Raw genomic sequence first — 11,572 nt, forward strand, 5'->3', positions numbered from 1 at the left:
ACAACGACGACAACGACGACAACGACGACAACGACGACAACGACGACGACGGCACACGAACGGAAAAGTGTCTCAAAAAGTGATTTTCTACGCGTTTCATGAGTTTTTATGATGATCTAAACCAATTTTGCGAAAAAAGTTGTCGGGACCAATTCCTATACTTTCCCTTGACACGTTGTGTACGGAAAAGTAAAACGTGAAAATATTCTCATTTTTTTGACATTATTTTGAGCGCCAACTTGAAATTTCAAGATTTTTTCACAAAAATGTGAGATCACATCATGGTTGGCTCAAAAATAAATGAAAATTTAAAATTTGCGCTCATGTCAAAAAAATGAGAATATTTTCACGTTTCTATTGAGATTTTTTCATTGCTACATTTAGATACATTTGTTTCACAAAAAAAACTTGAGAAGAAAATCTCGTGAAAACATTTGGTGAAATAGGCTACTGCTCATAAGAACATCTAGACCATAAGCATTGACAGTGATATGATATCATTATTAATTTTAATTAAACTGTGCCAACACCATCGAATATCATTGGGTTAATTTATAATGTCTTGCATAATGTAATAAGAAAAATTACATCAATTACCTCAACTAAAGAATCATCGTGCTAGATCGGATTTAACGTCAATCGTAGCACGATTTTGAAATTAAACCGTTATGGGCATCAAATTATTTTAATTACTGTGTATGACCGCCATTTAAACCTCTGGATTCTGCACTAAATATAGGTTTGAAATGAGATTCGTGCATATGCACAACCTCATATGGGTTCAACCGAATTCCATTATTACAGATGAGGCTTCTTTCATTGGCACAAATTGCAAATGTTATCGTTTTCCAGGAATTTCAAATGAAAATAGCTGCATTGTATGAGTCCATCGTGTTGATATTGCTGTAATTAAAATTAACTGCATTTCATTGAAATTCGTCGAAATGCCGGTCATCAACACGATCCCACTATTAAATTGTATCCTTTGTGAATTGGGATAGAAAACTGATATTTTCTCGCTTCCTTTTTGAATCATGGTATTGTATTTGAAACATCCATCATAGTTGGTAATGTGGCATCGTTTAAATTTCACTGAATTTATAGGTCATGTAATTCAAACACACTACTGCAAATTGAGTGGTCGGCATGTGAAAAGGTTCTAGAGTCCTCTTTTCGACCAGCGAATATTATTCACCGAATATTGAAGCATTGAAAATTGAACCGGAAAATTTTGCACGAGGTCAAAGAGACGATTTAAATTCTTGGCCTGGCCAATCATGATTGGCACATAACAGCGTGCTGTTCCTGCTCACAAAAACAGTGCAAATCCTGACGATGCGCTATTTTTAAACGATCAAATGCCGATTTATCCTCACACTCTCGCGTATTCGCACTCGTTCGGTTGAGTGAAGTGCTTAAAATCAGAAACATGGAAATTCGGCAAATCGTAGAGATTACGTTCTATTCACTGTGTCATCAAAATTTTTCGGGTTATTGATAAGTTTGCGAGTTGCACGAGTGTCACTTGACTGTGTGACTGACTGGTGGCGGCAGATTTTCACTTGCCACGTATATACCGATTCATCACTTGACAAATCGATGTGCTGCATTTTCGTCATTCATCCATCGTTGGGTTGATGTGTATGTGCTATGCGAGACATTTTGATTGCCCATCAAAGTGTAATGATGCATACATGGATTTCGGAAACACTTTTCAACGTAATTTCATAGCAAAATGAGCATTCATCTGACGACGACAACAACAACGACGATGAAACACCCACGAATTTGCGATTCACAATAAAAATTGCTAGGTTGTGTTCATATTTTGTGCTTTCGCATAATTTCAGTTCTATTCAACAATCGCACACGCACCACCGAACCCAGTGGAATCGAATTCCACAATAAATTGGATATTTTATACGGATTGCGATGTGCGAGCAAGCGAGCGGACGAGCGTACGCGACATACATTCACTCACACACACACACGTATATCACACTGACAATGGCATTTTATGCATTGAATATGGTAATTTTGCTGACGAATTGCAAAAATGTCAACAAATACGAATGACGCAAAATGGATAAACTTTCGATGCATCGCATTTGAATCGCATAAAATGCGATGGCATAAAATTGAAACTATTTTCTAGAAACTTTGAAAATGGAGAGAACATAAAATGATTCCGAAACATGGCATTATCGCACGTTATCGCATGTGGAACGGAAAAACAAATCCGGTGACACGAAAATAAAAAATTATATGTCGATTGTAAAGTGTTGTGTATGTGTGTGTAAGTGTGTCAGTTGGCAAGAATGAGCACGAGCGCCGATCTTATAGTCTTGGCCACCCCCATGCAGAGCTTGTTCACACATACACAATTTGTACAGATTGTTAGACTAATAAAAAAACTGCATAGGAATAGCGTTGATTTTTTTTTTAGTTTCAATCAATGCAATTTTCTTAAAATGTTTGCGTCTTTAACTTCGAAACGATAGCGGGCGAGAGAGAGAGATAAACGTTGCCTTAAATCCATTCTCGTCCATAAAATGAAATGCCATAAAAATCAGGATTTATTGAAATTATACTCACGATTAACACCAGCAACCTTTTTTTAACAAGATAAAACTAACTCCTACACATCGAATCACAGCAAAAAAAAAACACATTCGAAATTGCGGAATAAAATAATGATGATGAAAAAAAATCAAAAGTTCAGCGGTTTATCGGAGACAAATCCGATTGGCGACAAAAATCACATCATGCGATGCAAGTCGGTGTATCCAGTAGTCAGCAGAAGATTATATTAGCGTTTTTCTGGATTGACACATATGGACAATATTGATGTGGTTGATCATTGGGCGCATTTTATGGCTACATTGAATTTAAGCCATAAATAAAATTTGTTTTTATTTTCTCTCTCTCTCTCTCTCTCTCTCTCTTCGGCACCGTAATTCGCCTTTACTTTGTCAAAATGGCGTGCTTCTGTCAGCAGATTGCATAATGCAGTTTGATGAAAATATATATCGCTCGAATGCAAAAGGCGTGCAGAGTAATAAATTTGTCAGAATCTTATCATTTATATTCGACATATTATTCTCGACTCGTTTTTTTCGGGCTCCTTTTTGATTTTATACCGCGCACAAAATGAGGTTCGAAATGAGATGTAAATTTGAGGCCTGCATTCACCATCCGAATCACAGTGTCTTACGGTCGGGTGTCGATAAGGCAATAATCATTTTGCATTTTCAGTAGTAATCGCGTTTATTAAATGTTTTAAGATAAGCAAATGACAATTTATTGTTTGTTTATTCCGTTTGTTGTTCATCGTGAACGCTATTCCGATATCTTCAGCTGACTCTGGCTCTCTCTCTCTCTCTTTCATTTTTTTTTCGTTCGGTTCCATCTTATTCGCATTCGTATGCATTTTATCCCATGTGCATGCACAATGGACGGCATACTTGTTCGCACTCTCTGGCAATCGCTGTATTGGCGATATTGTTATTGCCTTCCATTTATGCATTAGTGCGAGAGGTAAATTTGATTCGATTTTCATTCCTCTTTTTCAGTTGCTTTACATACAATTTTACATTTCTTATCTCGCAAAACGCGCAATGATTGCCAGTCCATATTTGACTTAACTCTTTCTCTTGCTCTCGTTTTATTGCGCTCTTTATTATTTATATTTGCGTTTCTGTTTTTGTTTCGTTGCTGTTTTTGCTGCTGGTATGGATGTAGCGTTGTTTTTTTACCTCGGGTCGGATATGCATGAATTTGTGCATATTTCAAGAACCTTACTTTGGGCCGTTAATGGTGAATAAATTAATTTTATCAACAACGCAAATCAGTTCAGTTGCAATCTTTTGCATTTTTCATTTCGTTCACAAACTGTGCCGATTCCGAAGTAGAGTCTGGACAAAAAAAAATATTGCGGTTTTTTCCTCTCTCTCTCTCTCTCGCTGCGTTGTGGAATTCGACAAAATCACGCGACAAAATGTTCGAATATATTTTAATTGCATTCGGAACGGCATTCATGCACGACTTGATAAAGACGCAACAGCAAAACCGATTCTTTTTTTCTTCGCTTCAATTTTTGACATATGCTTATTCAATTTAAAGTCTTATTGGGGACTGTGTGCAAAGCAAACAGTGGCCCACAACATTCCGTTTTTTTTGTTGTTGTTGTTATTGTTGATTTCGTGCCAACGATAACGAAACTTTTCTCTTGAAACACTCCAAGAATTCTTTCACTGCATGCTGAAAGAAATGCAATTGTTTAACTTCGTTTCATTACTAAGATTAAATTCAATATGGAAAAAGGAGAATTTTTTGCCGTTTTGCGTTCATTTTGTTTTAAATATTTCAATGACTTTCCGTATAACTTCAATGAATTTTTCCTACGACGAGAAAATTAAATTTTTCTTCACATTTTTTGCTGTTGCAGGCCAAAAGAGAATAGTTTATTCATGCTTTCATCACGTTGCAGTGATATCAATTTTACACTCACAACTATTAGTTCCGTTTCTTTTCTTCTCTTCAGGATAAATATGATTAAAACTTGCATATATATTCATTTAAAATAAATATTTTTTAAAAGCATTGAACAAAGTCAACGGCAATTTTTATCACAGAATTTTGCTGATGCGCTTCAAAGTAATAAAAGCTTTAGTAAATAATTGATTTGACGAGACGAACGAAAGAAGCAGAAGAAAAATCGTCCGACTGAGTTTAGTAAGTTTACTGAAGAGTTGAGACTGCGGAAAAAAGATATTTGGCTCAGGGAAAAATTTAAGTACTTTCAGCAAGTAAGCTGCTTTTGGATTTGGTTCAAAATTTTAATGAAAAATCTCATCGTTTTTTGCCTCATTTTGAAATTTAATTCATAATGCGAAACTGCAAAATGCAATGTATTACGAGGATTTTCGGTTGTGTTTTTCCGTGTGCTTTTGAAGCGGCTGATATTTGCATTGGCCATAAATCTAGCTTTGGCATCAGAAATTAAAGCAAATGCGAAGCAGTTTCGACAGTTGAAATCAGGGGCGAAACATTTGCATAGTTAGATTAAAGTCATTCTAATTTATTCGGATGTTTATATGTTCATTGGACGCTCTATTTTATATGATGCACAACAAAACCATTCTGAACATCAAATGAAAACATACTTCATCTTCTCATCTCTGCCTCACTCTTTCTCACCCTTTCGGCACTTTTGTTGTTTCACTTTTTGTGCAAAGTTCTTGAATCACATTCAACATTAATCAAGTTTGCAATTTGGTAATGCAAACGATGCAGTAGTGTGCACTGCACACAATAACAGCATCCATTAAATTTATGAATTTTATTAAAATGCAGCATTCAATCGTGTCTGTGTTAAAAGCATCAGATGAAAGACTTTGTCGTTTTCGTTGTCTCTGTCTTTCTCTCTTGCACTCCCACTCAGCACAAACTACAACAATATTTGCCTAATTTGAAGACGCAATGACAATGTTTCTGGTTTGCTTTTTCGCCAAATCGGGTGAACGAAGAGTCACGATGTTTGCTTGGTTCAGCAGCAAACGTTGGTTAATATCGGTCGGTTGGCTCCTTTATCTGGATGGTATGGTGGAAGAGTGAGCTCCCGAAAAATCTGTTGACGTCGACAACTCGAACTCGAATCATACTCTCTCTGTGTGTGCATTGCTTATTTACCAAATTGAACTTGACTTGAAACTTAAGCAAGTGCATCAAGCACTTCGTGTACGACATTTCATAAAGCAAAAGTGGAGTGTCGTCATCATTTGCGTGTTACTTTTTTTATGCATCTTTCGTTTGCGAGATGGGGTAATGTGTGCGGCAAGTGACAAACAACAGTGATTGCAACACCGAAAGAGAGCTGATGTCGTTGGAAATTTATTCGCTTACAAACTCTTGTAATGTTATGCATCGAATATCATTGTACATTTGGAGAAAGTGCGGCTTGATTAAAACGCTTTTCAGAAAATTCAAAACTGCATTTTCACCAGATAAATTCTCTGCCGAAAATCCAATTTCATTTAAAACTAACGAATAATAAATGCGCACTCGCTCGCTCGTTCGCTTGCTCTCAACCCAATTTTGTGTGTTTTGGATGATAATCATCGTTTTTACTCGATTTTTGGATAATTTCATGTCATTAAGACCCATTTTCATTTGCGTCGTTTTTCTATTCCGTCATTCAGAATTTCGTGTTAATTTAACATGCTCTGGTTGTTAAGTAAATTCGACAGTCACAACGACGAACAGAATGTGGCACAGTGCGTGTGTGTGTGTGTCTGTGTGTGGAGACGCTGCATTTCCACCGATGAATGGCAAAAAGAAACGTGAAAGTTACATCCCAGATGAGTGTGTATGTGTGTGTGTGTGAATGTGGACATCAGTAACACGCAGATCTAAACCCACCGCTTTACATTGCAATTTCTGCATTTACAAAACCAAAATCTAATTAAATGCACAAACATAATTAAAGAGCAACAGACTCCGTCGCCCATGTGATCCTGTGTTACTGCGCTCGAAATTTTATGCATTTCCATAATGATTGCTTTTGGAATCAGCACTTTTTTTTGTCTCTTCGTATATGTTGATTTTGTCTTTCAGTTTGGCTCGTGTTTACCCAAAACCAATAAGGAAAAAAGAGCGAACGAAAAGAACGAAGCATTGAACAAAATGCAGAATAGTATAAACAGATACTAAAAATTCGAAATGCAAAATGAATGAGGTTGAACTGTATTCGGTGGGTTCATAAATTCTCCGATTTACAGCGATGGCGAAGCATATGTTTTGTCAACCACACATCAACACACTGAAAACGAAAATAACAAATGCGGAAAAAATAAATTTCGATTCGTTAAAGGGGAGCAGATTCAGAGAGTTGAACGGATTCAAAGTCAGTTTGTGGTTTGTTAAATTCATTAAATGAGCTAATAGCGTCACCGCATTCTCAATTCGGCGAGCATGGAACGTTTTTTTTATGGCAATAATATTTAAATTGTGCGACCACAGAATTGAGTCAATGTGACCACGAAATTGATTGAAAGAGAAGAAGACTTTATTTAACACATTCTTCGATCGTTGGCTTGCTTGCTCACTCGCATTCCCAAAAACCACACAACTCGAACACACTTTCTGCTTCTCTCCTTCCATCGCTCGCTCTCTTTCCCATGCTCTTCTTTCATCTTATGCAAAAATGGATCTTTTCATCATGAATTTCTCTCTTTTCATCGATATTGACAGATTGGTGGAGCCGCTGAGAAATACGCAAAACGCGATTAATAAATTGATTGCAAGTATGAATTGATTTAATTACAAAATTACGCAAATTCCGTGCTCGAATCGATTTGAAGCATTTGCATAAATTGACTTCTGTTCTATTTTAGCATCAAGTCTCGCACATAGAGATACGATTTGATTGGTGAATTTATCGAGACGAACCACTGACTTTTCGAACTTTTTTGGCGATTGGCCAATAAAAATGCGAATTTTGTTCGTTTCAAGCGCATTTATTCTGTGGGTTGCTCATGATTTTTAATATGTTCTTCCAAAAAAAAAAAAAAAAAATACCGAAGGAATAAATTCGAGCATTTTATTGCTGTCATTGAAAATTTGATAATAGTTTGCCGCTGAATCGTCGCTTTTATTTATTCGTTCAATTTTGCTTGAGTTTTGCCAATTAAACGTTGATTGTTTAAACAATTACGCGCGTATAGTATTAAACATGGTTTTTAATTTGGATATTTGCACAACCGATTGTGATTGAGAGCGGGGCAAAAAAAAAGTATGCGAAAATGTCTCGTGAAGTTATGATTAAATGCCATTAAACGTAATTGTTACAACCTTTCCTTTCAACTCGTATTTGTTCATCGTGCAATTTTGCACGCAAAATCTCTTTCAGCCAGAGACGCGAGATGAATATACACACCACAACTTGAATTCCAGCAAGTAAGTTCTGGTTCTTTTATGGGAATTGAATCGATCGATCGAGATGACGACGACGACGACCTCGCCGCATCTCATTCAGCTCATTAAAGTATTAAATGGGACTGAGGAGAATTGAAAAGCACACACAATGCCACACGAATAATCGTTAACAATTCAATTTTCATTGTATGAATTTGTGCAAAAGCGCTCAAAACTTTGAAAATGACGATGACGACGATGATGACGATTATGATCCGAGAGACAGACAGAGAGAGAGAGAGAGAGAGAGAGAGAGAGAGAGAGAGAGAGAGAGAGAGAGAGAGAGAGAGAGAGAGAGAGAGAGAGATCGGATCGCGTCAGTATCTTGAGCACATTTCGATTGCAGCAACAACAACAACAACAAATGATAATAATATTCGATTTTGTTCTCTGTTCGCATCATGGCAGTTATGGAATAAAGAGGAAGGAGCGTAACTTCTGCAGTACACAAAAAAGCCCCGACCAACTAACAATACGGAAATATAATGGAAAGAAATCATAATAATTTTTAATATGGACTAATGTTTGTTTGAATTTTATTTCATCTTCTTGAATTTGTCTACGCTGCTCTCTCTCTCTGGTTCTTCTTCAAATTTTTTTCTTCTGTCGTCGTTGTATTCATTTCGGAATATAACGAAAAACTGCAAGATCTTGAAGATTCGCATTGTTCAAGTGCCATTGTACTAGAGAGCATTAAATTGAAGACGATTTCAAAATCAGCAATGCAACGAAACGATGGAAATCATCGCACAAGCAGCAAGAAATGAAGAGATGGCGAGAAAGAGAGAGAGAGCAACAGAGAAAGAGAATAAAAGATCATCAGAGGAATAATTTTTATGTGAAAACAAGAGCAAGAACTCCCATAAATGTTAATTTAGCTCTTTCTTTTTCTCATTCACTCATTGTGTGTGTGTGCATGTGCGGTTCGGTTCTTACTCTTTATACACGACTTTTTTTTCTTTCTTTCGTTTCGTCAGTTGTTCTTTGCTCCCTCGCTCTCTCTCACTTGCTGGTTTTTATGATTACACAAAATCTTATCAGCACAACATGCACTCGTATTGCCAATTTAGAGATGCTCTTCGATAAAATAATAGCATTCGAATGCGATTCAATCGCCAAGTCAAATAAAATAATATTAACTGTGCTTCTTATCTCCCTTTCGTTCTTACTATAGCTCTTCCAATTATGAGACAATATTGCTGGTTGGCATTTTTTCTTCGCTTGCTCTCTCTCCCTCTTCGAATCGATTTCGTGCACTCTTTTTTTCCCTTTCGTGCTCTTCACTTATTCCATTTGCTCTGTGGGTTCAATCGAATCAATAAACATTTTTATGATATGAAATGTTTACCAAAAACTAAGCACAGACCATGGCTCAAACAACGAAGGAGAAGGAAAAAACAATCGAATCACTACGAAAAATTCTACCAGCAAAAAAAAAATCTGAAGCGATTTTTCTTTTGGATGGTTTGGTCTTGGTTGCCAAACCAAAAATATGCTGTTTGTATAAATTCTGAAGCGAAAAAAAGAGAAAAGAACCTATCGAAACTGGTTTTCATACGTATTGCCAAGCATCTTGTTCTTCTTCATCATCATCGCGACCTGGACCAAGAGCTCTTTCTTATTACGTTACGTGTGCGCCGCTGTTTCTTTTTCTCTCCCACTCTCTCTCTCTCCCTCTCTCTCTCTCTCTCTCTCTCTCCGGTTTCGTCTTCTCTGTCACGGTGCACGCTGCGGTTGTTAAATTGCTGTTCCTGTTCGTTGGTTTGTTTTAAGTTTTATAGTTTATTTTATTGTGTATGATTATTCAATTAATCAAGTTTTGTGTAGCAGTTCTGTGCGCTGTGTGGTTGTTATTCTTCCATCCATACGGTCGACGTTGATATCTTGGCCGTGCGCTCTCATACACATTCCGAATTCACTTTCCATCGTCTCGTTCCATCGAAGCGCGCGTACACCAAATGGACAATGCAGTTTTCTGTGGATAAGGAATATTTGAAAATTATAAAATGGAATTTTAATTTGTAAACGAAACGATGTGGTGGATACCGTATGGGTGAGAGAGATGCTGGTGGCAGACGGCACAACACATGGAATTATTATTTTTCAGCATTTCAGCTTCGAGCTGATTGAAATAAACCAATTAAATCACATACACGAAAAAAAAAAAAACGAACGAACGAACTCCATCGCGCACCGAATTCTATCTCTCTCTCACACATACATGCACAACGGCTACCCAAATGCATTTGGCATTGAGACGGAGAAAACAATTTTTGAGAGCGCCTTTATTGCAATGTGGATGGTGTTTTCGTCGTTGTCGTTGTCGTTGTCGTCTTCGAACGCATTTTCTAATCAAATTGCATGCATTCCCCAAATATTTTGTCACCGATAGGCATTTCACGTGTGCGAACGACGAACACTTGCAAAAACAGGTGTTATATTCAGACATTTTGAATCAGAAGAGGTAGAAAAAAAAGATTGCAAATTTTTGGATCATATCAGCTTCCTGTGCAATTACAAATTGATAGTGATCTTAAATTGGAATCTTGAGAAATTACAGAATAAAAATGGTATAAATCAGATATGGAAAAGAACCCTATCTCTGAAAATGGAATGTGTGTCGATGTGCAGTTCATATCATCGTCGATGCGTTGCTCTCCTACGAAAGGTCGTTTAAATTAAAATACAAGAAAAATTATAAAACCATAAACGCCTTCAGGCTCTGTCTGAACAAGTAATTGGCATTACAGCCAAAATGGTGAAAAAGATAAATTCGTTTGTATCATTTTTTTCTCTCTCTCCACTCTATCTCCCAGCTCGCTCTTATTCTGTGCACATCGCAGTGAAGGTTTTCGTGATCTCAACGTTACCCGGCTCGTTCATGTGGTCAGTCGGTCGGTCGGCGTCCGACGAAATCGAATTGCGAATCACTTTTGATGCTTCTTGAGATTTTTTCATCGAGCATCTTCATTAATTCGTGGCGAGCTGGTATGCTCTTTCGATTTCGGTTTGGTCGGCGGTTCATTTGGTGATTTTCTAGTTTTGATTATTTATCGATTTCGATCGGCGTCTATGTATGAACAGAAAAAGAATTCAACAAAAATGGCTGCATCGAAATCGTGCTCATACCATGCGACTGAACGATTGTTTTCTTTTTTTCCAAACAAATCTCGACACGGTCGGTTGGAGATATTCAATTCACAATGAAATGAGAACAAATTGGAAACTTATTAGAAAGATTTTTCGTTTTTGGGCCGAAAAACAAAGTGGCCACGATGTGTATCCAGTAGCGTGAGCCGAGCTAAAGAGCACCATTTAAGTGAGATGTGTTCACTCGAATTGTTTTGGAATTTAATTGTTTCGAAAGGAAATCATGACTGCACAATCTGAATAGCTAAGAGCCAGCCGCCAATAATTAAACAACAAAATTCAAACAGAGAGAAACGGTAAGTGTCGACGAATACATGAATGTGCTGCCGCCTAATGACAGCATGTACAAATGTCGGCTGCTGCAGCCGCTGTTGATTCGCTTCATGGTCTCTGTTTTGGACGCTCTCTCTCTCTCTCTCTCTCTCTCTCTCTCTCTCTCTCTCTCTCT

The sequence above is a fragment of the Sitodiplosis mosellana genome, unplaced genomic scaffold (genome assembly GCF_009176505.1).
Source record: "Sitodiplosis mosellana isolate CC-2019 unplaced genomic scaffold, AAFC_SMos_1.0 Smas_scaffold_3, whole genome shotgun sequence".
NCBI lineage: Eukaryota > Metazoa > Arthropoda > Insecta > Diptera > Cecidomyiidae > Sitodiplosis > Sitodiplosis mosellana.